The sequence below is a fragment of the Euprymna scolopes genome, chromosome 7 (assembly GCF_053919585.1).
Source record: "Euprymna scolopes isolate OS-2025 chromosome 7, ASM5391958v1, whole genome shotgun sequence".
In the NCBI taxonomy this organism is placed as follows: Eukaryota; Metazoa; Mollusca; class Cephalopoda; order Sepiida; family Sepiolidae; genus Euprymna; species Euprymna scolopes.
This window is the reverse complement of record NC_136488.1, coordinates 74040781-74067125: the sequence shown is the minus strand read 5'-3', so window position 1 is coordinate 74067125 and position 26345 is coordinate 74040781. Positions and strand designations below refer to the sequence as shown.

The 26345-nt window shown below is 34.0% G+C and overlaps 1 protein-coding gene across 1 annotated transcript in view; it reads left to right on the top strand.

Annotated features, from left to right (window-relative positions):
- Nucleotides 1-26345, top strand: part of LOC145279783 (F-box only protein 9-like) — a 96128-nt gene that overhangs the window by 29739 nt on the left and 40044 nt on the right. The window lies entirely within an intron of this gene.

Genomic DNA, 26345 nt, shown 5'->3' with positions numbered 1-26345 from the left:
TTTAGATGCCAGTTTAGGGCCTATCAGATTTGCGACTCTCTTTTGAACCCTGTCAAGGAGCGAGAGACTAGTAGCCGATGCACCGGCCCAAATATGACAGCAATACTCCATACATGGGCGAATAGTGGACTTATAGAGGTACAGGATACTTTCGGGTGTTAGAAGTTTTCTAGCACGGTAGAGAGAGCCCACCTTCCTTGCAGCGGCCCTGGCAATGCCCTCGATGTAATTGTTCCAACTCATGTTTCCTGTGAACGTTAGGCCAAGGAGCTTGAGAGACGTACTCTCAGATAAAGAGTCGTTGGCCATTGCTATAGGTGGTAGAGAAGGTTTCTTGTAATTATTGAATGAAACCAGTTTTGTCTTGGTGGCATTGAACGTTACAATCCATTTTTGTCCCAATCCCACTACTGATTGGAGGTCATCCTCTAGTGTTTCTGCCATTACTTTAGATATATGTTCATTTGTTTTCCTGTCGTGCCTGCTATAGAGTGTGGTGTCATCAGCATATATACCCACCTCAGAGGCAATTTTGTCGGGGAGGTCATTTATGAATATCAGGAACAGCAGAGGTCCAAGGATAGATCCCTGGGGCACTCCCGCATTTATATCATATTGTTTAGATGTACGACCGTCGAGGACAACCTGGATTTTTCTCTTATCTAAGAAGGATTTAATTATGTTAAGTATTCTACCAGTGATACCGTAAGATCTAATCTTCCTGAGGAGACCCTCATGCCCTACCCTGTCAAAAGCCTTAGATATATCTAGAGCTACCGCTCTACCCTCTCCCGCTTTGTCCAGTGAATGGTATATGCGTTCAGAGATTACAGTGAGGATGTCTGCCGTGGAACGGGCTTGTCTAAATCCATATTGATGGTCGGTCAGAAGTTTAGCATCTGTAAGGTGCTGGACTAGAGCATGGTTAATTAAGGTCTCAAATATTTTGGCAAAAAGTGGGAGGAGGCTAATAGGGCGATAATTTAATGGGTCAGTTCTTTCGCCAGAATTCTTGAATACTGGTACCACAGAAGCAGTTTTCCAACAGCTCGGAAAGCAAGATTCATTAAGGCATTTGTTGTAGAGTTTGGAGAGAACTGGAGCTACTTCGGCTGAGCACTTTTTTAATAGCACAGCTGTATTGGCTAACTATGGTGATGTTCCTAAGTTTTATACATTCCTTAATTAGCGAGGTAGGCTCTGTTTATTGCTAACGGTTTTCATGACAATCACTTGATAAAGAAAAAAAAAAATAACAAACAAAACAAAAACAAAAAAAAAACAATACAACATTAGAAGCTTATTCATTTTTTTTAATAGATATTTGATGATTTGGAGAAAATTCAATTTTGGCAAATACTTTAAACAGATAAACTAAACACAATTTTTTTTTTTTTTAATTATTTTTTTTTCATTTTCATCTTTTGCTGATTGGTAAGAAGCCATCCTTCTCCTGTTTCCTACTGATGATGTCTCCTCTACACATTTTAGCTTGCATCTTCCCCGTGTCCTTGATCTATAAACAGATGAACACAGTATATTATTATCTAGTGTCTTAAAATAAAATGGCTTACCCTGAAGAAACATTCCGCATTTCGTTTTTTTTTTTTCTTTTTCTTTCTTTCAAGTTTTTATTGTGAAATGCCCTACATTCATGTTGGTTCTTTTGTCTGATAGGTTGTAGTGGAGCGGTTATGTGATAAACAAAAAGAGATAGTTATCAACTTAGCTGATAAATTATTAAAAAGAAATGATATTTAATCGTTCTGCTCCAGGAGATTCTTTTTCACAAGTATCGCCTCCTCTTTTGCACTAAGAGTGTGATGGTCAGGATTAGGGTCAATCTATGGTGTTTATGCCACTCATAATAAGTTGAGCATTTTATTTATTTATTTTTTTTTTTAATGCTTCAATTCATCCCAAACAAGGCACACTGATCCATAAGAGGCTACTGTGAATAAGAAGCATCCTAAATGGATTCATGCAACAAGATTTTTATTCACATTACATTTAAATATTTGTCTGTTGATACAGTCAAGAAAGCAAGGAGGGAGAATTCCAAAGGCAAAATGGTCTTCAGTTATGTGTATATCCCAGTTAGGGGAGACAACGACATCATTATTTTGCAGTTCTAGATGTCAATGCCCTCCTACATACAGCACCTGGTGTTCCCAAACATTGTACTGACCAGGCTCAGTGTTGCTTAATTTTTGTTATCTAATGAGAACTGCTGTGTCAATGTGATTATGCTATATATTACGTTCACATAAAGGAGTTGTAAAGAATTCTGATTGGATTGAAGGAGACCACAACCAGAAACATTAAGGGTCACTGAGCTAAATCAGTGGTTCGTACATTTTTAGAGTGCACTCTTGTGTACTATTGTATTCATTCATACGCAACACGTAATGATTGGGTTTGGTACTTTTAGTATTTCTTCAGTCATTAGCCAATTAAATGTAGGTATCTGTTTTTTTTTTTTTCTTTTTATAAAAGGCCGAGTTGATTGTCTCTTAACTTAAACTTGCTAATTTACATGTGTTTTTGTTAGTGCTGTTGGTTGTTGATTCTCTGTCAGTTTTTGGATATACAACGCTAGGAGAATGTCCTTTTTTAAGCGTTGGCATTTGTACCCACCTACGATACAGGAAGAGGAGGAGGGAGAAGAAGAGGAGGTATATCATAAATCTATTTATTTTATCTTCTTAATAGACAAATTTTCTCACACCTGCACCTTTTGGCTAGAAGCTGTGTAGTATCTGTTCTGATATTACACTTCATGTTTTCTGTCTTTGGTCAGTGAAAGAGAAGTCCTTCTAAACTGAGGCAATTTTAATTGTTATCCCTTTCCAGAGTATCCCCTTTTGAGAAATTGGATTTTCCCCACATTAAAAACCGACCATGTGTTTAACTCTGCCCTCATAGAGAGGCAAATAAATAGGGACGATGCACTTCATAAACTATTTATTGTTAATTTAATTAATATTTTTGAAATAATCCGATTATTATTATTAAAGATTACATTTTCTTTTTTAATCACTTTGTTACATTTTTAGAAGGGAATGTTGTTTTTAATTGGATTCAATTGATTACCTTGAAGTTGATATTTTCAATTTTCCCGTTTAACTAAAATATTTGTTCATTAATTAATATTATTAATTGATTTGTTCACTTTTTAGTAGGGGGTATTGTTTACTATCTAATTTAAAAAGTAAAATAATCCCCTTGAAATTTTATTTTTTAAATTGGTTTGTTCAATTTTTAGTGCCACATTCTGTTTGCAATCTAATGTTAGCATAAAATGACTCGCCTCACTCAACTCACTAATATTTCTATGTTTTGTTTTTTTCTCCAATATGTCTAGAGAGTTAGTCGAGTTTTCTAAAATCAACCTCTTGTCAATTAATACCTCACCTTTTACAATTTATTTTCGGTTTGTAAGAAATTACAAATTTTTAACAAAATCCTGCATTAAAAATCATTCCTTTGGAATTTAATTTTACTTGACACACTTGATTTTATGTGTGTGTGGTTCGGGGTAAAGTATTTTGTGTAGCGTGTGATATCTTAATAAATGATCCCACCATTAGTGTTGATATTTCTGCTGTGTTTTTTATTTGATTATTTTGTTAATAAATATTTTTGGTAAAAAGAAAATCGTTGGATTCCTCTATTGATTAAACATCAGATTTAAAAAAAAACAACAACAAAAAAACAACATAAAACAAAATAGAAAGGAAAACAATTTTTATCTCCCCACTTTACAATACTCTCTTTTTCCAACCCTTTTTTGCTCAGTTCTTGACATAATCTTGGCTTCATATCACACCAATCAGAATTGCCCTGTATTTCCCAGGTGACACATTGGTAGAATATAAATTAAATTTAGAATTTAAATATTCACAACAATCTTTCCATATCCAGGTTCAAAGTTATCTTTGGACAAACATTTAGACTGTATATACATGTACACGTCTTCTGTCTTTCTACATGGCTTGTTGCATTTTAATACCTTTTGCTAATAAATTTGGTTCAGTAAAATGATTAAACAGTCAAAATATCGAGAAATAAAAAGATATATTATTTTTGTAAAATTATTTACTTTACAATCTGATGTAAGTTAATTAGAAATTATGAAAAAAAAAATCTTGAACAGATTAAATAGCATAAATGTTTTATCTTGTTTTAATTACATGTTTTATTAAACAACTGATGTAATGTTTGTGAAGAATGTACTACATAATTGATAAAAGGAGGTTGTTAATATCAGATGACAGACGAGTAACTTCTCTTGAATGAGTATTTAGATAGTAGAGATTATTTAAGGCAGACTTGGTTACTTCCCAAGTGAGTGTACCAGTAAATGGCTATATGGGGGTTGGTTGAAATATTAACCTTTGGAATTATGCTTTGATATCAAAGGTTAATTTGCTTGTTTCACATCTGTCTGCTCTAAATAGTTTTAATTTCCTGTATATTCATTCAAGAAAAGTAACTCGTCTGTCATCTGATATTAACAACGTTTTTTAAAGTCTATTGTGTTGTCATTTATGTATGGATATTATTGGGTTAGGGTATGAACCTACAATTTTTTTTCAACTATGAATAAAATAACCTCTTATATTCAATGAATTGTTTTGCTATTAAATAACTTAAAATGATTAATACACAAACAAGTAAAATTACTATAGTTGTATTAGTTGCTATATTTATGAGAATAATGTGCATAATATTGATGATACAGCATATATATAAGATATACTTCAGAAATGGAAATGGTACGTAGTAAGAATTTAGAGGGGGGGGGTCACAAAACCCCTATTAAGAGAGAGTGAATGTGATAGATTAGAAAGTTAGTAAGAAAAGCGTCACTTGGTAAGTTAATTACATATTGTGATAATTTAGAACATTTTTTTTTTTTTCAAACATAACCCGATGCCAAAACTGAGTAATGTTTTAGCATGTATTTTATGTGATTAAAATATATATGAAAAAAAAAAGGCTTAGAGAAGTAAACGTCGATTAACTCATCTTTTAATATAATAATAGTTTAGCATGTTTCACTTAGGAATCATCTGTTTGCTTCTGTTACAAAGTGGAGAAGTTTCGATTACAAAAGAGGGATGGGATGATAAGTCTTATGTTTTGAAGGCTTTAACTTCAGTTCTTGTACATCGTAGTACATTTTCATTTTCTCTTCAGTCAATCACTAAACTAAATTTCATTAATCATCATAATCATTGTATTTGATTTAACATCCGTTTTACATGCTGGCATGTGTTGGATGGATTTTAGAAATTGACTTTCAAGCTAACTTTGGCCAAGTTTGTATTTAACTGTCTTTCTCTCAAGTCCATTCTTATCAGTTCTTCCCATGTTTTCCTTGGTCTTACCCTGTAAACTGACCCTGCTACCTCAACATCTACTAACCTAAGAATTCTCAACCATTTGTTCAGCATTACCTTACCATCAAAGTATCCTATTCTACACACATCTCTCTATATTGTCTGTTGCAATATTTTGGACTTATAATGGGGTAGTTATTTAAATGCTGCCCACATCAGCATTATTTGGCACAAGGCCTGGAAAGTGGGAACCCCGCAGGCTCCCCTAAAGGAGGGGCACTCCTGCAAATTTAAAAATTGCCTGAGTAACCCCGTCGGCATTCCCCGGTCGGGGCGCCTCAGGCAGCAAGCAATAAACTTGCCCCACTGGAAAGCTCAGTGGCAAGGCCTGGGAGGGTGGACCTCCTAGGTATTACCCAGGCGGTGTACCTCAGTCCAACAGGTGCTGGGTCGGTTCCCGGCCCCTCACCTGTTGGGCTGAGTGTCAAGTGACGAATCCTTGACATGTACTACCCTGTCTCTCTGCAGCCGAAGCCGCTAGGAGACACATCCCATCACAACAAAGTGATAATGGGGTATGATCTCACACAGTCGGACGATTCTATTTATAAACGATGCTGCTAAGAACTGACGAATCAAATTAATTCACGTTCTGCTACCAACCAATCAGAAACCAGAATTGCTTCATAAATATTAAACCTTTTTCTGGAGCAATTTCACATGTTCTTTTCCCGGGTTTCAACACGGTAAGAATATTTTGTTCTGAGGAACTGTCTACTACAAACAAGTCACCTCCCAGGACTTGTGTGTAACAGCGAATCATCTGAAACTGTTCTGAAACTCAAAATGGCTTACACTTCTAGATTGTCTATATTTCATCTTCATTGGAGGTTATGCTACTTCAACTGTTCTACCCTTACTAAGCCAAGAGGCTCTAATCTATTCTTTCAATGTGGCTATATTATTGAATTCTACACTTCTGAACACATTTCCCTATACTGTCCAGATTTAATCTTCCTCTGAGGTCATCAGATCTAAGCCTATCTTTAAGATTCATATGACACATCCATTGTATCATTCACATATCATTTCTTTCCATGCAATGCATGTACTCATTTCGCTGGCCAAGTTTCTGTATATCATCACACTGCATACACATACCTGACAGACTCTTCCCTTGGTCAACAGTGGTGTAAGACTGTTATGATATCCGTTTTAGAGGGGGGGGGTACATATTATTTATGTGAGGGCCTGTACATATATCATTAAATGTTCCTTGTAGTTGACAATACACATATTTTAAATGTTCATTTGGAGAGGAGACAAAGTGACAGTAGGTACATGTTGAAGACATTTATACGGAGAGAGTTCATATTCACAAGACATATACTTTGATGAGAGAATGAAGTGGTATACATTGATACATACTGGAATGATTAAACACATTACCTTTTCTCGTTGGAATGATGAACACAGAAAGACGGCAGTTATAAAAAACATGATGATAGTTTATTCTTTGACCGGTCGGAAATGATTCTGTACTTCAGGAATTCAAAGTCTTTACATGGTTTCTTCTAAGCCTCCTGCTTCCAACAGGGTCCCCTGACTCTAACTGAGAATCTGTCTGATCCTCTCTGCTTCTCCAATTCTCTAATCTGAAATTGATACTGATTGTTAACTAACTTCGAACCCTTTCCTATATTGAGAAATCATTTCTACCATGACGTCACACGTATGTCTGACAACGTGACCACAACTCACGTTTTGAAACCATTTCTGACGACCAAGAAATTTCCCATTCTCTTTGTTTTACAAAGGAATTTAACCTACTTGTTAATTGTCTAACCGAAATTTTTATTATGCATTCTTTCTAAGAATGTGAATAGATTTTCCAGCCAAATTTTATTTATAAAATATTTTAAAAGAATTAACAATTTAACTGGACATTCCATTTAAAACCTATTGTTCTTTAAAACTTATCTACAGGGTTCGATTCTCGTTTTATCCGCTATCATTTTTATTTAACTAATTCTCTTTTTTTACTTACATGAAAAGGGTACAGCCCTTTTCATGTAACAAGACTCTGCTGGTTAGTGATAGCAGAAATTCTTTGAATTTATTCCATTCTCTCCAAATTCTGGCAATCACACTAGCACATCCATTGCTGCTCTAGTATATTTGCTGTAAATATTGGTATCAGTATTTCTTTGCTCTCAATAATATCATTGCTATCAATATTCTACTCCAAGTATTTGATTGGTATCAATGTCCCTCTACTCTCAATGGTATTATTTTTATCTTTATCATTGGTATCAATATCCCTGTGCTCTCCATGGTATCCTTGGTATCAATATCACTGTGCTCTCAATGGTATCCTTGGTATCAATATCACTGTGCTCTCAATGGTATCTTTGGTATGAATATGTCTCTGCTCTCAATGGTATCTTTGGTATGAATATGTCTCTGCTCTCAATGGTATCAATATCCCTCTGCTCTCAATGGTATCAATATCCCTCTGCTCTCACTGGTATCAATATCCCTCTGCTCTCACTGGTATCAATATCCCTCTGCTCTCAATGGTATCAATATCCCTCTGCTCTCAATGGTATCATTGGTATGAATATCTCTCTAGTCTCAATGGTATCTTTAGTATGAATATCCCTCTGCTCTCAATGGTATCTTTGGTATGAATATACCTCTGCTCTCAATGGTATCATTGGTATGAATATTCCTCTGCTCTCAATGGTATCATTGGAATCAATATCCCTCTGCTCTCAATGGTATCATTGGTATCAATATCCCTATGCTCTCAATGGTATCAATATCCCTCTGCTATCAATGGTATAATTGCTATGAATATCTCTCTGCTCTCAATTGTATCTTTGGTATGAATATCCCTCTGCTCTCAATGGTATCTTTGGTATGAATATCCCCGTGTTCTCAATGGAATCATTGGTATCAATATCCCTCCATTCTCAATGGTATCTTTGCTATCAATGTTCTACTCCAAGTATGTGATTGGTATCAATGTTCCTCTACTCTCAATGGTACTATTTTTATCTGTATCATTGTGCTCTCAATGATATCCTTGGTATGAATATCCCTGTGCTCTGAATGGTATCCTTGGTATGAATATCCCTCTGCTCTCAATGGTATCAAATCCCTCTACTCTCAATGGTATCTTTGGTATCAATATCCCTCTGCTCCCAATGGTATCTTTAGTACCAATATCCCTCCACTCTCAATGGTACATTAGTATGAATATCCCTCTGCTCTCAATGGTATCATTTGTATCAATATCCCTCTGCTCTCAATGGTATCATTGGTATAAATATCCCTCCACGCTCAATGGTATCATTGGTATCAATATCCCTCTGCTCTCAATAGTATCATTGGTATCAATATCACTCTGCTCTCAATGGTATCTTTGGTATCAATATTACTCCACTCTCAATGGTATCAATATCCCTCCGCTCTCAATGGTATCATTGGTATCAATATCTCTCTGCTCTCAATGGTATCTTTGTTATAATATCCCTCTGCTCTCAGTGGTATCTTTGGTATCAATATTCCTCTACTCTAAATGGTATCTTTGGTATCAATATCACTCCGCTCTCAATGGTATCTTTGGTATCAATATCACTCCGCTCTCAATGGTATCTTTGGTATCAATATCACTCCGCTCTCAATGGTATCTTTGGTATCAATATCCCTGTGCTCCCAATGGAATCATTGGTATCAATATCCCTCTGCTCTCAATGGTATCATTGGTATCAATATCCCTCCGTTCTCAATAGTATCATTGGTATCAATATCTCTCTGCTCTCAATAGTATCAATATCCCTTTTCTCTCAATGGTATCTTTGGTATCAATATCCCACTGCTCTCAATGGTATCTTTGGTATCAATATTACTCCACTCTCAATGGTATCAATATCCCTCCGCTCTCAATGGTATCATTGGTATCAATATCTCTCTGCTCTCAATGGTATCTTTGTTATAATATCCCTCTGCTCTCAGTGGTATCTTTGGTATCAATATTCCTCTACTCTAAATGGTATCTTTGGTATCAATATCACTCCGCTCTCAATGGTATCTTTGGTATCAATATCACTCCGCTCTCAATGGTATCTTTGGTATCAATATCACTCCGCTCTCAATGGTATCTTTGGTATCAATATCCCTGTGCTCCCAATGGAATCATTGGTATCAATATCCCTCTGCTCTCAATGGTATCATTGGTATCAATATCCCTCCGTTCTCAATAGTATCATTGGTATCAATATCTCTCTGCTCTCAATAGTATCAATATCCCTTTTCTCTCAATGGTATCTTTGGTATCAATATCCCACTGCTCTCAATGGTATCTTTGGTATCAGTATTCCTGTGCTCTCAATGGTATCTTTGGTATGAGTATCCCTCTGTTCCCAATTGGTATCAATACCTCTCTACTCTCAATGGTATACATATCCCTCTGCTCTGAATGGTATCAATATCCCTTCGTTCTCAATGGTATCTTTGGTATCAATATCCCTCCACGCTCAATAGGATCATTGGTATGAATATCCCTCTGCTCTCAATGGTATCATAGGTATCAATATCCCTCTAATCTCAATGGTATCATTGGTATCAATATCCCTCTAATCTCAATGTGTGATTGATATGAATATCCCTCCGCTCTGAATTGTATCATTGGTATGAATATCCATCCGCTCTGAATTGTATCATTGGTATGAATATCCCGCTACTCTCAATGGTATCATTGGTATGAATATCCCGCTGCTCTCAATGGTATCATTGGTATGAATATCCCGCTGCTCTCAATGGTATCATTGGTATCAATATACCGCTGCTCTCAATGGTATCATTGGTATCAATATCCCGCTGCTCTCAATGGTATCATTGGTATCAATATCCCGCTTCTCTCAATGGTATCATTGGTATCAATATCCTGCTGCTCTCAATGGTATCATTGGTATCAATATCCCTCCGTTCTCAATGGTATCATTGGTATCTATATCCCTCCATTCTCAATGGTATCATTGGTATCAATATCTCTCTGCTCTCAATGGTATCAATATCCCTCGGCTCTCAATGGTATCATTGATATCAATATCCCTCCGTTCTCAATGGTATCATTGGTATCAATATTCCTCTGCTCCCAATTGGTATACATTATCCCTCTACTATCAATGGTATACATATCCCTCTGCTCTGAATGGTATCAATATCCCTCCGTTCTCAATGGTATCTTTGGTATCAATATCCCTCCACGCTCAATGGTATCATTGGTATGAATATCCCTCTGCTCTCAATGGTACCATAGGTATCAAGATCCCTCTGCTCTCAATGGTGTGACTGGTATGAATATCCCTCTGCTCTGAATTGTATTATTGGTATGATATCCCTCCGCCCATAATTGTATCATTGGTATGAATATTCCTCCGCTCTGAATTGTATCATTAGTATCAATATCCCTCCGTTCTCAATGGTATCATTGGTATCAATATCCCTCCGTTCTCAATGGTATCATTGGTATCAATATCCCTCCGTTCTCAATGGTATCATTGGTATCAATATCTCTCAGCTCTCAATAGTATCAATATCCCTCTGCTCTCAATGGTATCAATATCCCTCTGCTCTCAATGGTATCAATATCCCTTTGCTCTCAATGGTATCAATATCCCATAATTGTATCACTGGTATCAATATCCCTCCGCTCTGAATTGTATCATTGGTATCAATATCCCGAGTTCTCAATGGTATCATTGGTATCAATATCCCGAGTTCTCAATGGTATCATTGGTATCAATATCCCTCTGTTCTCAATGGTATCATTGGTATCAATATCTCTCTGCTCTCAATGGTATCAATATCCCTCTGCTCTCAATGGTATCAATATCCCTCTGCTCTCAATGGTATCAATATCCCTCGGCTCTCAATGGTAGCATTTGTATCAATATCCCACCGTTCTCAATGATATCATTGATACCAATATCTCTCTGCTCTCAATGGTATCAATATCCCTCTGCTGTCAATGGTATCAATATCTCTCTGATCTCAATGGTATATTTGGTATTAATATCCCTGCACTCTCAATGGTATCATTGCTATGAATATGTCTCTGCTCTCAATGGTATCATTGCTTTGAATATCCCTCCGCTCTCAATGGTTTCATTGGTATGAATATGCCTCTGCTCTCAATGGTATCATTGGTATGAATATCCCTCTACTCTCAATGGTATCATTGGTATGAATATCCCTCTACTCTCAATGGTATCATTGGTATCAATGTCCCTCTGCTCTCAATGGTATCTTTGGTATCAATTTCCCTCCGCTCTCAATGGTATCTTTTGTATCAATTTCCCTCCGCTCTCAATAGTATCATTGGTATCAATGTCCCTCTGCTCTCAATGGTATCATTGGTATCAATGTCCCTCTGCTCTCAATGGTATCATTGGTATCAATGTCCCTCTGCTCTCAATGGTATCATTGGTATCAATATCCCTCTTCTCTCAATGGAATCATTGGTATCAATATCCCTCTGCTCTCAATGGTATCATTGGTATCAATATCCCTCTGCTCTCAATAGTATCAATATCCCTTTGCTCTCAATTGTAGCTTTGGTATACATATCCACTGCTCTCAATGGTATCTTTGGTATCAATATTCCTGTGCTCTCAATGGTATCTTTGGTATGAATATCCCTCTGCTCCCAATTGGTATCAATATCCCTCTACTATCAATGGTATACATATCCCTCTGCTCTGAATGGTATCCATATCCCTCCGTTCTCAATGGTATCTTCGGTATCAATATCCCTCCACGCTCAATGGTATCATTGATATGAATATCCCTCTGCTCTGAATGGTATCAATATCCCTCCGTTCTCAATGGTATCAATATCCCTCCGTTCTCAATGGTATCTTCGGTATCAATATCCCTCCACGCTCAATGGTATCATTGGTATCAATATCCCTCTGCTCTCAATGGTATCATAGGTATCAATATCCCTCTGCTCTCAATGGTGTGATTGGTATGAATATCCCTCCGCTCTGAATTGTATTATTGGTATGAATATCCCTCAGCTCTCAATGGTATCATTGGTATCAATATCCCTCCGCTCTCAATGGTATCATTGGTATCAATATCTCTCTGCTCTCAATGGTATCAATATCCCTCTGCTCTCAATGGTATCATTGGTATCAATATCTCTCTGCTCTCAATGGTATCAATATCCCTGTGCTCTGAATGGTATCTTTGGTATCAATATCCCTCTGCTCTCAATGATATCAATATCCGTCTGCTGTCAATGGTATGAATATCTCTCTGCTCTCAATGTTATCATTGCTATGAATATCCTTCTGCTTTCAATGGTGTCATTGGTATGAATATCCCTCTGCTCTCAATGGTATCATAGGTATTGATATCCCTCCACTCTCAATGGTATCATTGGTATCAATGTCCCTCTGCTCTCAATGGTATCTTTGGTATCAATATCCCTCTGCTCTCAATGGTATCATTGCTATCAATATCCCTCTGCTCTCAATGGTATCATTGGTATCAATATCCCTCTGCTCTCAATGGTATCAATATCCCTCTGCTCTCAATGGTATCAATATCCCTCTGCTCTCAATGGTATCATTGGTATCAATATCCCTCTGCTCTCAATGGTATCTTTGGTATCAATATCCCTGTGCTCTCAATGGTATCTTTGGTATCAATATCCCTGTGCTCTCAATGGTATCATTGGTATCAATATCCCTCTGCTCTCAATGGTATCAATATCCCTCTGCTCTCAATGGTATCAATATCCCTCTGCTCTCAATGATATCAATATCCCCCTGCTCTCAATGGTATCAATATCCCCCTGCTCTCAATGGTATCAATATCCCCCTGCTCTCAATGGTATCAATATCCCTCCGCTCTCAATGGTATCAATATCCCTCCGCTCTCAATGGTATCATTGGTATCAATATCCCTCCGCTCTCATTGGTATCAATATCACTCCGGTCTCAATGGTATCTTTGGTATCAATATCCCTCCGCTCTCTAGGAAAAGTGGTGATGTAAATAGTTCCTTGTTTGAATGCAATAAGATTTTATTATGAGATAAAATTATTTTATGATTATTTTGCCATTCTTGATTCAAACAATTGTAATATTTGTCACCGTCATATTTCACAAATCGCATACTCATTGAGTATATATTGTTGCCTTGCTTGTTTACTTGATCTTCATAAACTGTTCCAGGTCAGCTAATCCTGAATCAATAAGGATGCAATTTCTATGTTCGCTTCATATTAAATAATTACCCTATGAATTATTCCAGCTACAAATATCTGCAAACATAATTATTTACATAATATAAATAATTCATAAAACGACGTCTATCGAATTTTCTAACCTTTTCTTTCATATGTGAGATGAGTGTTGCATAGTGCGAAACGACCATCTTTATTGCATGTAACTGCAAGCGATGCTCTCTCGGTTGATTCACAAGGGAATTATTGCAACTCAATCGATATTTCATGGCATCAATACAAGAGGAATTCTTACTTTTGAAAAACCTATGGACTTATTAGTTGATATCGCAAAGCAAAATTTTATTTTTTTATTAAATCTGAAAACTTTGGATCAAATTAATCCAAGGCACCCCAGAATGAATGACAACCAAACAGACACGTTTTGTCATAACACAAATTTTTAAAACTTCAACTTCAAATCATAAACAAAACAAAATACGCATTTATATTATCATTTAGTCTTTACAGATATTTTATTTAAAAAAAAAAATGGGATAATATTTACAGAAAGTTTGACTAATGACCGAAAATATACTTAGTTTTATATGCAAGCACTTTTTATACACATGTTATTAATAAAAAAGTTTTATTTATAAAAAAAAACATTATTTTTATGCGCATGTTATTAATAAAAAATAGTTTTATTTATAATAAAAACATTATTTTGTGAATCAAAGCACTAACATCCACACACAGAAAAAGAGCTCTCGGTTGGTTTCAATAAAAAGCAGAGCAATGTTGGCAGATGGTTTGGTTGCCCTATACCCAGCGTCACAATCTTCAAAGAAAAAAAAAAAAAATAGAAAGTTATTGGAATCTACCTAAACATATACACCAGACGGCATGTTTAGTGTTGCATGTGAGTGGTAGACTTTCTGCAAATGTGTAATATTTAACAAAGAAGGGAGAGACTACACAGAAGATTGAAAATATGTCCAAGGCGCCCTTACTGGGAAATGCTGATGGGGTTTGCCCAGGCTCTTTCTCCAGGTCAAAGTACCTCCCCTCCTTGGGGGCACTGACTTCTCAATCCTGTTTTCTGACTCTAGTGTCACAGTTCTTGCAGTGGGAGAGAACTAAATATCCCCCCCCCCCGCCCCTCCTGAGGATTGTGAGTTCAATGTTCATGAGTAAGTCTGATCCTTATCTCTGGTATGTCCTTCTAGGTGGTAAAATGAGAATGACTGAGTTCCGATCAAAGGTACATGGGCAGGGGAGGGTATTAAGAACTGTCCCCCAGAGGTGTGAGGCAGTCAGTTAGATCTTTGTAACTCTTAACTGAAGTATTATGTTCATGGGGCTTGTGTTTTGATTTGGTTGGGCAAAAATCTCATTTTGCAAGTCCTTCATTCATAACAAAAACTTGTCTAGCTACACCCACTATAAATAATTTTCGTTTCTCCATCTCTGTGCTTAAAAATAGACAAAAGTTTAATGAGCAAAGTTTCTTTCTCAGAATTACCCATATGTGGAGCAAAACATTATCATTTTCAAGTCCAATGTGAAGAAACTTTTGTTCAGCCGTCCTTTTAAATAATCAGATTCTGCCAGGCTTTCATCATCCTTACTACTCATCACGGTATTATCTCACCGTTTACCTAATTTGAGTTAAATTAGAAAATTTGTTAACTTATGTGCTATTTGGGCCAAGGGCTTAATTTCGTAGTTTATAACTAAAAATGCAAGCTTTAAATAAGTGAAAAATCCTTTCAAATTTAACGTCATTTTATGATAAAGGAAAATGAATCATAATTGAAACAATATTACTGCTTGAAAAATGTATGAAAATGACACAGAAGTGCAATTAAAACTGTTCATATAAGATTTATGGTACAGTAGAGCTTTTTAAAAAATAGTGAATCAGTAAAAAAGAACAGATTTGGTAAAAAAACCCAAAAAAAAACAAAACAATTTGATAATAGGGCAAAAAATTAATTCCTTAAAGTTTTCGACTTGGAATTTATTTTTGGTACTTGTGCATCTATGTTACTGTGCTGAAATAATAATTTAGAAACCTAGAAAGGGAGAGGATGTTTTGTAACTATTTTTTACATTTATAAAATGTTATATATACCTAACAATTTAATAAATAAAAATATTGTAAAAATTGAATTTAACTTGAGAATACAATTAAAAAATAGTGCAATAACATAATGCACAATCACCTTTTTTGTTAAAGACAATTTAAAATCCAATATTAAGCTCATCATATTGATAAGTATCCCTTTTTAAGATGGAACTGTTTTGGTATACATAGATGCACAGTAATTTGGTCATGAAGTTGAAAAATATCAACATTAAAAAAAATAAATCACTGAAAATGAAGTAATGTTGAAAAACTATTAAATGACACAAGAGAAAGAATTGTACATTTATGAAGGAAATGGATTACATTTTTTTACATTCAAGTTTCATCAAAATAACCTGAAAAATGGGTTTCTACAAGCTGGAATTGAAAGGAATTTCACTTTTAAATGTTTCAGAGTGAAACCAAGATCAAATAACTAAGAGCAACAAAGGTCGTTGAGTCTATTTCTTTTTGTATAGATCAACGTAAAAATAAAACGTTGTGAGAAAAACAACCAAGATGAGAACAATGGTCCAAATAAATCCAAATAATACACAAATTTATCTGTCCTTATCTAAAAAAATTCAAACATCATGACAAAAAACAGTACAGACAAGAATTTATTCAAAAATAAATAGACTCAACACCCCTGTTTGAATTTCTAACAACTATGTTGGAAAAACCAAAACAAAACAAAAAAAAAACCTAAACATTCTTTTTTTTTTTTTTTTTTTTACACCATTTACCAGTAACATCCAGTATGAATATACACCTGAAGATGATCAAAGGTTATATTGGCCGAAATGTTAGAAAAACAACCAAGATGAGAACAATAGTCCAAAAAGATACAAATAATTTTTGATTGAAAATAATCAAAATCTTTCAATATTGTCAATGTTCTTTTTACCTTCTATTGTACCCAATGGTGTTTTTCTACAAAACTGCATTGTTATAGTTTTCAAACACAACATTTTATACACTATTCACAATGCTTCAAGCAAACTACATTCTCTTTTAAATTAAGACTGTTTTGTACTTGCTTTTGTTGAAGTTAGTTTCATTCAATGCGTTATCAGATAATTTAGTTGATTTGCATGGTTATAGTGTGTGCGTGGGTCGTTTAATGAAATCTGTACATTTACTTACCCTAGCTGAAGGTAAGACACAAGGTCAGGTCAGGTTTTTTAAAAGTCAATGCACTATGTGAAGTGTACTCTGACCTATAAAAATGCCTGAGAAGTTCATTGGCATTTTCTAGTAGGGGTGCCTCAGGCGATTAGCAATAAACTAACCCTTTCTTAGCGAGAAGGTAAAGCCTGGGAGGGTGGACTTCCAAGGACTGAACAGAACTGTAGTAGCAACAAAGCCACTGTTGGACTGATTGTCGTAGACTTGTCCTCGATTGGCATGAATAACGCCTACTGAAGCGTGTCAGATAAAGTATGAATGTGTTATGACCGTGATTATAATAAGTAACTTTACATTGGCTGCTTGTGTTTAAACACAGAAAAGATGTATGTGTTGTTGTGTGATTGGCTTGTTAAAATGATTGAAATATCTGTCAGTGTGGAAGGTTCGATACATTAAATGTCATACAAAAAACATTGTAAGTAACACAGCTGCAACATCAGGCGATCTTGGAAAGACACTGAATTGGACTCTTAAGAAAAGTAGGAGCCAGAGTTGGATGTGTAAGAAAGCTAGGAGTTGGACTCATAGAATGCTAAGAGTTGAAGTTGGACTTATCCCGAGAATAAATAAACTATTGGATTTGAATAATTTTTATTTTAGTAATTGGATTCATAATTTTTTAAATCTTAGGAGTCAGAATCGGATTTTATATCTTCCGATTCCACAACCCAAGTAAATAATGATAATAATGAAGAGGTAAATATTAGACAAATTTTAATAAGAAAACAATTGAAAATTAAAAGAAAGAGACATCTGTGGAATGCAGTGCTAATTGTATCTGTGAATGTAAGAGTTATCCCCCTTTGCAGTTGTCAGTACAAAAGTGACAGTCATCTTTTGCACCACCTTCTTCCAGAACTGATTGTCAAGAGAAACGTCTAGTCTTTTTGAATCGACTAACATATGAGAAAGACATTGGCGTCTGTGTTTTTGAAAATCTTTATTCATAACAATAATGACCTTTGCTCTCTATAACTTGATTCCATCCGTCAACGAGCTCATAAATGCTATGCTTATACAATTCTTTAAGTTTTGGATATGAAATATGAATTTAACTAATCTTTAATCTCTTTTCATTCTGTTAACCTAAGGCCATCTAAATGGGTTTGTGATCCTTGAAATAAGTGATAATTCGAGGAAGTTAGGTCAGGAGAATACGCAAGATGAGACAAGATTTCCTAACCAAATTCTTCTAGAAGATCTTTGGTTAGCAGTGCTTTGTATGATGGAAGATGACTCCCTTTATGCTGACTAAAGAAGGTCATATTCAGATCAACGTAGGTGAAAATATTGCTGAAAAAATGATTATATAACTTGATTTCCTTTAGCTATAATCGAAACCGAAACCAAAACTTATGAAGAATTCTTGGTAAAATTATTTATTACAAAAAAATAGAAGTCCATAATAATTAAACAACAGTCACTCAGATGTAAGTGTGGCACACAAAATAAATAACACACAGGCAATCCTATTAATATATAAATTATTGTATGTTTTTTTTTTTATGTGTACCTATGTGAACAATCTTTATATTATTTATTGTGCTGCTTTTTATGTTTGATATAATTGCTTTGTAACAGGTTTCGTTAAAGTTGTAATTACCTTAGTGTAACACTTCCCCTACCCCTTGATTTGTTGTATAATTGTTTGATGTCTTCACAATAGTTATTATACTATGTTTAAATTTTTATGGTGTCACTTTCCTCTGCTGATGATGAGACTTGAAATACATAAGCACCCATATCATCTCTGATGTGGTTGTCATATTTACTGTGGGTCTAAGTACTTTCAAATCCGTCACTAGGGCTAATTAACTGAATCGGTTCTGGACAGTTTATAGAAGTGTTTTCTTTTTAATTATGTATGTGTGTATTTTATTGGTAATTCATTGGTCAATAAAATATGTTGAGTTATTCTTATAAATTTACAAACATTTTAGGATGTTATTACTATTATTAAAATTTATTTTATTGATATTTGTTTTAATTAATACTGTTTCTAAATAAATTTTAATAACATCCTAAAATGCCTGTAAATTGACAAGAATTACTTAACATATTTTATTAAGCAATGAAATTATTTACCAATAAAAGATATATATAAAAATTATAATGGAAAATGCGAGCATGAAAAGTGATATGGTTAAGCTTACACATGGAAAAGTAAAGGACTAATTGTTACAACTGGAAAAGAAAAGGAAAAGATATTCTAGTAAAAAATATAATAAATTTATAACTTAAAATATTGCAGCATTAAGAATTGATTATATAATGTTATAAATTTAATTTAAAAAACAAATTTTAAATGCTGCAATATTTTAAGTTATAAATTTATTATTTTTTACTAGAATATTTTGTCCGTTTCTTTTCTGTTTTAACAACTAGTTCTTTACTTTTCCATTTTTAAGCTTAACCATATTACTTTTCATGCTTGCATTTTTCTATTATAATCCATGATTTTTCCAGGCTTCCAATAAATTCACTTGTTCTTTGTTTAATTTCAATCTTATTTTTTGCCCCATAAACACATATGTAATAACAATGTACTGCACTCGTCTGCTTTCAATACCCTCCCCCATTATCTCCCTTTAATGTTTTCATTCTCTGTTTCACTTGTTACTTCTCTGTTCGAATGAGTAGCAACAGTAGTCGCTGAGGCGATGTGGTTGCTATGGAAACCAGTCATAAAAAGCGTCGCTCACCTCCTTACATATTTTTATGATTTTGAACACCAGTAAATTCATAACTTTTGTTTTATTGAACGAAAATTGAACATTTTTTTCTCACAATATAGCTGAGAAAGTGATCTATAAACTGTAATAATTGCTTGAAATTTGGTTGAAAAATGAGTGAGCGGTGAAGCTTTAAAGCAGTTCTAAACGACTAAAATTGCCACTTAACCATACATTCAAACACTGTGTTTGAACGATAAAGAAATAAAATTAAAAAAAAAATTCTTCTGTAAATTGCCCGGAAACGGTTCAGTTAATTATTCCTGATAATAAATCTAGATGGATTTAGAAGTACTTGGGCCTACAGTAAATCTGATGTCTATATATATCACAGACGTGGGCGCAGTCATTTGCAATTTGTGTTGAGCTCAGTAACGAGCTAGAAGGATACATTTTCCCATTTTACGCTACCATTACGTGGCGCTACAAACTATATTATAATTGCTTTGTAACAGGTTCTATTTAAGTTGTAATTACCTTAATGTGACATTCCCGCTACCTTTCAATTTGCTGTATCACTGTTTAAGGTCTTCAGAATAGTCATTGTTTCATGTTCCAACTTTGGTGGTGTTAGTTTCCTGTACTGATGATAAAATTCCTAGGTAATGCCAGCTACAGCAAGTTAATCATATTTTTAATCTGGTTTGATTTCTTTTTAATCTGAAATATTGAGAGAGGAGAGTTGCTATTAGCTCATAATAAGAGAATTGTTTATCAGTCAGTTGAACATCCTTGCATTGGTTCAACTTGAAATACCTGATAATCGGCTTCAGAACTTGACATTGTGTCCACTTGATGCACTTTAAGTGTAATGTCATTCAACTGACCGTTTTCAAGCATTAGCTTTATCTATTTTAATGCTTAGAAATTGCTGGTCTCTCTAATGTTAATTTAAACTTGTCAGATCATTTGGTTTATAGTTACTTTGTCTAGACACCTTTATATTTATATATATATATATATATATTTATATATATATATTTATATATATATATATATATATTTATATATATATATTTATATATATATATTTATATATATATATATATATATATTTATATATATATATTTATATATATATATTTATATATATATATTTATATATATATATTTATATATATATATTTATATATATATATTTATATTTATATATATATATATATATATATATATATATATATATATATATATATATTAGAAAAATGTGGTCCCTGTGATTTAATTCTTAATTAAAAGTTTGGTAATCTTGCAGCCGAGAAATTGTAAACAAAACCAACAAAATACAAACAAACAAACAAAAAAAACAAAAAAACAAAAAACAAAACAACTTATATTAAATGCAGTAGATTTTAATTATCTATCAACTTGTATATTTAACTTTCTGAAACCATTTAAAGCTATTTTTTTTTAAATTATTATTTCAAAATAAGATTTTGTTTAAAGCTGTTTTTCATACACCGTAATAAATTAAACATGGCTGCGTACATGTTTTGTTCAGCTTAAGGCCTCACGTCATCAGCAGTTTTGGTTTTAGTGTGATGATAAGCAAAATAAAAAAAACAAAAAAAAAACAAATTCTGAAATTGCAAAAAATATTTACTAGCAATTTTAGTATGTTAAAAGTATGCTAGTTGGTAGATAATTAAATCCTACTATTTTAATGTAAGTATATATATATATATATATATATATATATATATATATATATATATATATACTAGCATTTCGGCCCGGAGTTGCTTGGGTGTTTGGAGGTGTATGCTGAGCAAAAAAAAAAAAAAATCAATTTTTTAAAATTTGATCCCTATTATGACCACTTAAAATTTATTGTTTTGGGCTTAAATCAAGTTATTAAGTTAGATCCATGTCCAAGGAACCTATATCTAAAATTTCAAGTGTTTAAACCGAAAATTGTCAGAGGAGTTTGGTAGAGTTCTCAAAGGTCAAATCATTGAACTTTGACCCCTTAACAGCCAAATTTCTGGCCGAAACCCGATCACATCGATTTTCCCAAATCTCAGTACACTGTATATCAAATTTCGAGTCTGTAGACTAAAAATTGACAGAGTTATTGCATAGGGAAATACACACAGACAGACAAACAGACACACAGACACATTCACTTTTATAGATATACTAGCATGGGTGCCCGGCGTATTTGGAGGTGTATGTTGAACAAAAAAAAAACAAACAAAAACGGTCAATTTTTTTTTAACTTTGACCCATATTAATTTATTGTTTTGGATTCAAATCGAGTTATTAAGTTAGATCCATGTCCAATGAACCTATATCTAAAATTTCAAGTGTTTAGACCGAAAATTGTCGGAGTTTGGTAGAATTTTCAAAGGTCAAATCGTGGAACTTTGACCCCTTAATTGCCAAATTTCTGTCCGAAAACCGATCTCCTGGATTTTCCCAAATCTCAGTACCCTGTATATCAAATTTCGAGGCGGTAGACTTAAAATTGACAGTTATTGCGTAGGGATATGTACACACACAGACACAGATACATACATATAGACAGACACTTTCACGTTTATATAATATATATATATATATATATATATATATATGAAATAGATTTAAATCGGGCGAAACGTTGAGTATTCAGGTCCTTTCACCTCCATTCTATTTCATATCGTCGGATTTAATCCAGTTCAACAATCATATATATATATATATATATATATATATATATATATATATATGATTTCTTGACTTTACTGCAAGATTACTAAACCTTTAATTAAAATGCAACAATTTACTGATTTTTGACTTATTATACATGCTGTATGCCAGACCTGCATATAGTCTATGCTACTCTATGCTACTCTATAAAAAGGTATACTTTTATTTTTATTGTGATAGTTTTCTATTATTATTTTAAATAAAGAGTTAAGAAAATTTCCATAATCAAGAGATTTCTAGTGTAGTACCTCTAGGGGTTTTCTTGACTGGTTTCTATACATCCTAACCAGATGTAATATGCAAAATATAGGCTCTCCGTAATAAATGTACATGGCAGGCAGTTCAAACCCTCTTCAAGGTTACCCTGTTATTATGCATGCGTATATACAGAACATGGCAGATCTTGAGGAGTAAACCTTGATGACAAACTGATAATCTGGTTCCTGTTCATTAAGGAACAACATAAAAGATAATGTGTAATAATAGTGATGATCATGATCATGATAATTATAATAATATTGATAACTTCTAACAGCTATTTCAGTGATCTATCGGGTTTAATGTTTGTAGATGGTAATACCTTCCCAAATTGCCCCATGCATCCCAGCACCATGTAATGTGCAAAATATAGCCTCTCCATAGTGAATGAACATCTGTGTATATAGTTAAGAACCATATCCTTCTCAAGGTTGTCTTGTTAATACGCTTGGGCATCGATAGAACATGGTGGATCTAGACCACAAATCCTGCTATTCCACAAGTCACAGTAGTTCCAGTTGCATGCATCGGCAAACTGATGATCTGGCTCTGAGGGCAACATAGCTTTGCAGATGTTCATATATATTTGACAATGGGAATGTAGAACCGTTTCAGTTAATGGAGTTACATAATTAAATTTAGTTTTTTTTTTTTTTTTTTTTTTTTTTTTTTTTTTTTTTTTTGTGAAAAGTTAAAATGGTTCGAATTAGAATTCCCAGTACAGCCTGAAATATACAAGGTTACACCAAAATCTATTGCGTGATTAAGTTATGGGCTAATTGAAATGTTAATATAATATATTATTGAAATGTTAATATAATATATTATTAAAATGTTAATATAATATACCTAATTAAAAGGTCTTACAATAATCAATACATTCTTAAAGTTGTTGAAGTTGTATGACTTGGACTTAATTTACTATTCTTGTACTGGAGGTTATTTTCACGTTTCTGCTAATATAACCAGTGATTTTTTTTTTTTTTAAATGTATATTTTCAAGCAGCAATTTTTGTATTATCTTGATTATTCAAACTACTGTTTTCATCTTTAGTGTCATTCTCGCTACATTTTGACCAATATAACTTCCGATTTTTTTTTTTTATGTGTATATTGTCACACGTGATCTTTGACAATGGGACGGTACAATTGCTCTCATTCTGAGAAATCTAAAAGAAATCAATAAACTTTGTGTCCCAAGGAAGACACCATAAATTTGTTGGTTGTAAGCAATTTATTGTCCAAAACAACAATATTATTTCAAAATAGAAGCAAATTTTGAATCTTTAATGTTTGCTCATTTCCAACAGGAATAATAAAAAATTACTTATTTCTCTTTAATCTTAACAGTAACTTGTTAATTTAGAATTAGAAATGATGGAAAAGAAAAACGTGTTTTATTTTTAAGTAAAATCCTTTCTTTTGTTTACATTAGAAAAATAATTGATTTTGTTTCATCATAATAAACATTTGCAATTTAATTCCAATGAAATTTATTTGGATGATAGACTAAATTTTGCGTTTAAACCAAGATAATATTTATACCAGGCCTGGCAAACATACTATTGGAGTCCACAACTGGGTGTAGCTATGTAGGGACCAAACTTACTACTAAATAATTACTGAAAAAAAATCTTTAGTAAGGAATGTTTTTTAGTAATATTCAGTAAAACCTAACTTTACAGCCCTGTTACCTCCTTCCTCTGTACATAAAAGAAACGTTTTATGTTTCTGAATTTTTGAGATGAGGATTGATAATGTGTGTTATTTGGATTATTTAGACTACTGGTCTCATCTTGAGTATTATTCTCACAACGTTTCTGCCTATGTAACCTCTGACCTTCTTCAGATGTATCTTGTTGAACTAGATAAGATTTTTGTCGATTTTTAAGAATCTGCACAGAATTTTGAATGAGACACTTTATTTAATCCACAGAGGTATCAGCCATAACAAGATAGAAGTCTCAATTCACAGTTTTATTCTTTATATCATCATTAAAACTTCAACCTCCAGATGAGTGTCATAAATGAATTTTATTTTCTGTTATGTCCAAATTGGATAGAAAGATTTTTTTTAATGGTTAATAAGTGTACAGTGGTTAAATGGAACATGTCATAGCAATTGTTATTAGTAAAAATTTGGTAAATTGGATAACTTAAGGGGATGGCTCATCAAGAATTTGTTCACGTTGGACTTGAAGACAACCATATTGTAGTCAGTTGGAAGTCAGGAAAACAGAAGAGAGTTCCACAGGTGTGCAGTTCTAAGGAAGAAACTTTGTTCATGGAATCTGCGTTTAGGTTTGGGCATAGATAAAGAATGGGGGGGGGGAAACTATTGATAGTGTTTTCAGCTAGATGAGTGTTTTTCGTGAAAGTCAGAACGGGGGGGGGGACCACAGATTGGAGCTCAGATGAGCACTTGCCATGAAAATAATAAAGCAGAGACAAGCTCGTAACGTCTCTTCTGTGGGAAGAGGTTGCAGGGAAGAGAAAAGGGCATCTCCCACTAGGTAACCTAGGTTCGTTGAGCCAGCCTCATAATTTTGATAAACGTCCTCTGAAATAAATTATAATTTCATTTTTCAAACTATTTACATGTCCTAAAATCTTGAGTATTTCTCTTTTCAGCTCACAGTATATTGATAAAAAAAAATCTTCACACCAAATATGTGTAATGTAGTTGTTACATATCAACACATGGGACTGACACGTATGCAGACAGTCAAAAGGAAACAAAGACAAGTAGAGAATTTGACTCATTTTTTTTTTTTTTTTTTTTAGTTGAAACAACAAACATTTATTTAAAGTTTTTTTTTTTTTTTACAAAGGATTATTGATAGTTGTTTCAGATAGACAAGTGTTTTTCATGAAAGTTTGGCAAATAGGAGGGGGACCATAGATTGGAGCTCAGACGAGCACTTGCCATGAAAATAACGATAGAGCAGAGACAGACTCGTAAAACTTATTTTGTAGGAAAGAGTCTGCAAAGAAGAGAAAAGGGCATCCCCCACTAGGCTATAAAGTCTATTTTGAACTCTGTCAAAGCAGAATAAGCTGCTTCTGGTAGCTCCAGCCCAGATGTGGCAACAGTACTCCATCCTAGGATGTACTTGGCTCTTATACAGGTAAAGAATTGCATCATCAGTGAGATATCTACTGGAGTGGTAGAATGATCCAAGCATTGTTCCAGCGACCTTGGCAACAGATTTGATGTATGTGTTTCACTTCAGATCAAGAGTAAAGGTCAGACGAAGAAGCTTGTCAAAACATGGAGCCTCCTCAAGACCAGAGCCATTTATTTCAATAGATCCCAGACGGGAGTCAGAGTGTTGATGATGGAAAGATAGAAGCTTGATCTTTAGATACATCCCTTTCCCCATTGCACCACGTGCTCAAGATGAGAGAAGAGTGCTTGGTCATTTATGGCCTTTGAAATGTTGCCATTGATGGTAGTGCTGTCAGCGTAAATGTCTATGAATGATCTTAGGATGTGATTTGGGAGATCATTGATGTAGATCAGGAAGAGAGTTGAGCCCAGGATGTACCGCTGAAGGACTGCAGCATTAATACTGTGAACTTCTGATACTTTCAGAATAATGCCTTGTCTCTTGTTCAAAGTTTTTTTTGTACTCCAATGTGCTTAACAAGATGCTGCCGTGTACTTTCCCCGGCCACGTGTGTCTTTCTTGTGTCTTGAATACATCTCAAATCCTCTACATTTTGAACATGTCTTGAATAACTGCTTCTCTGAACAC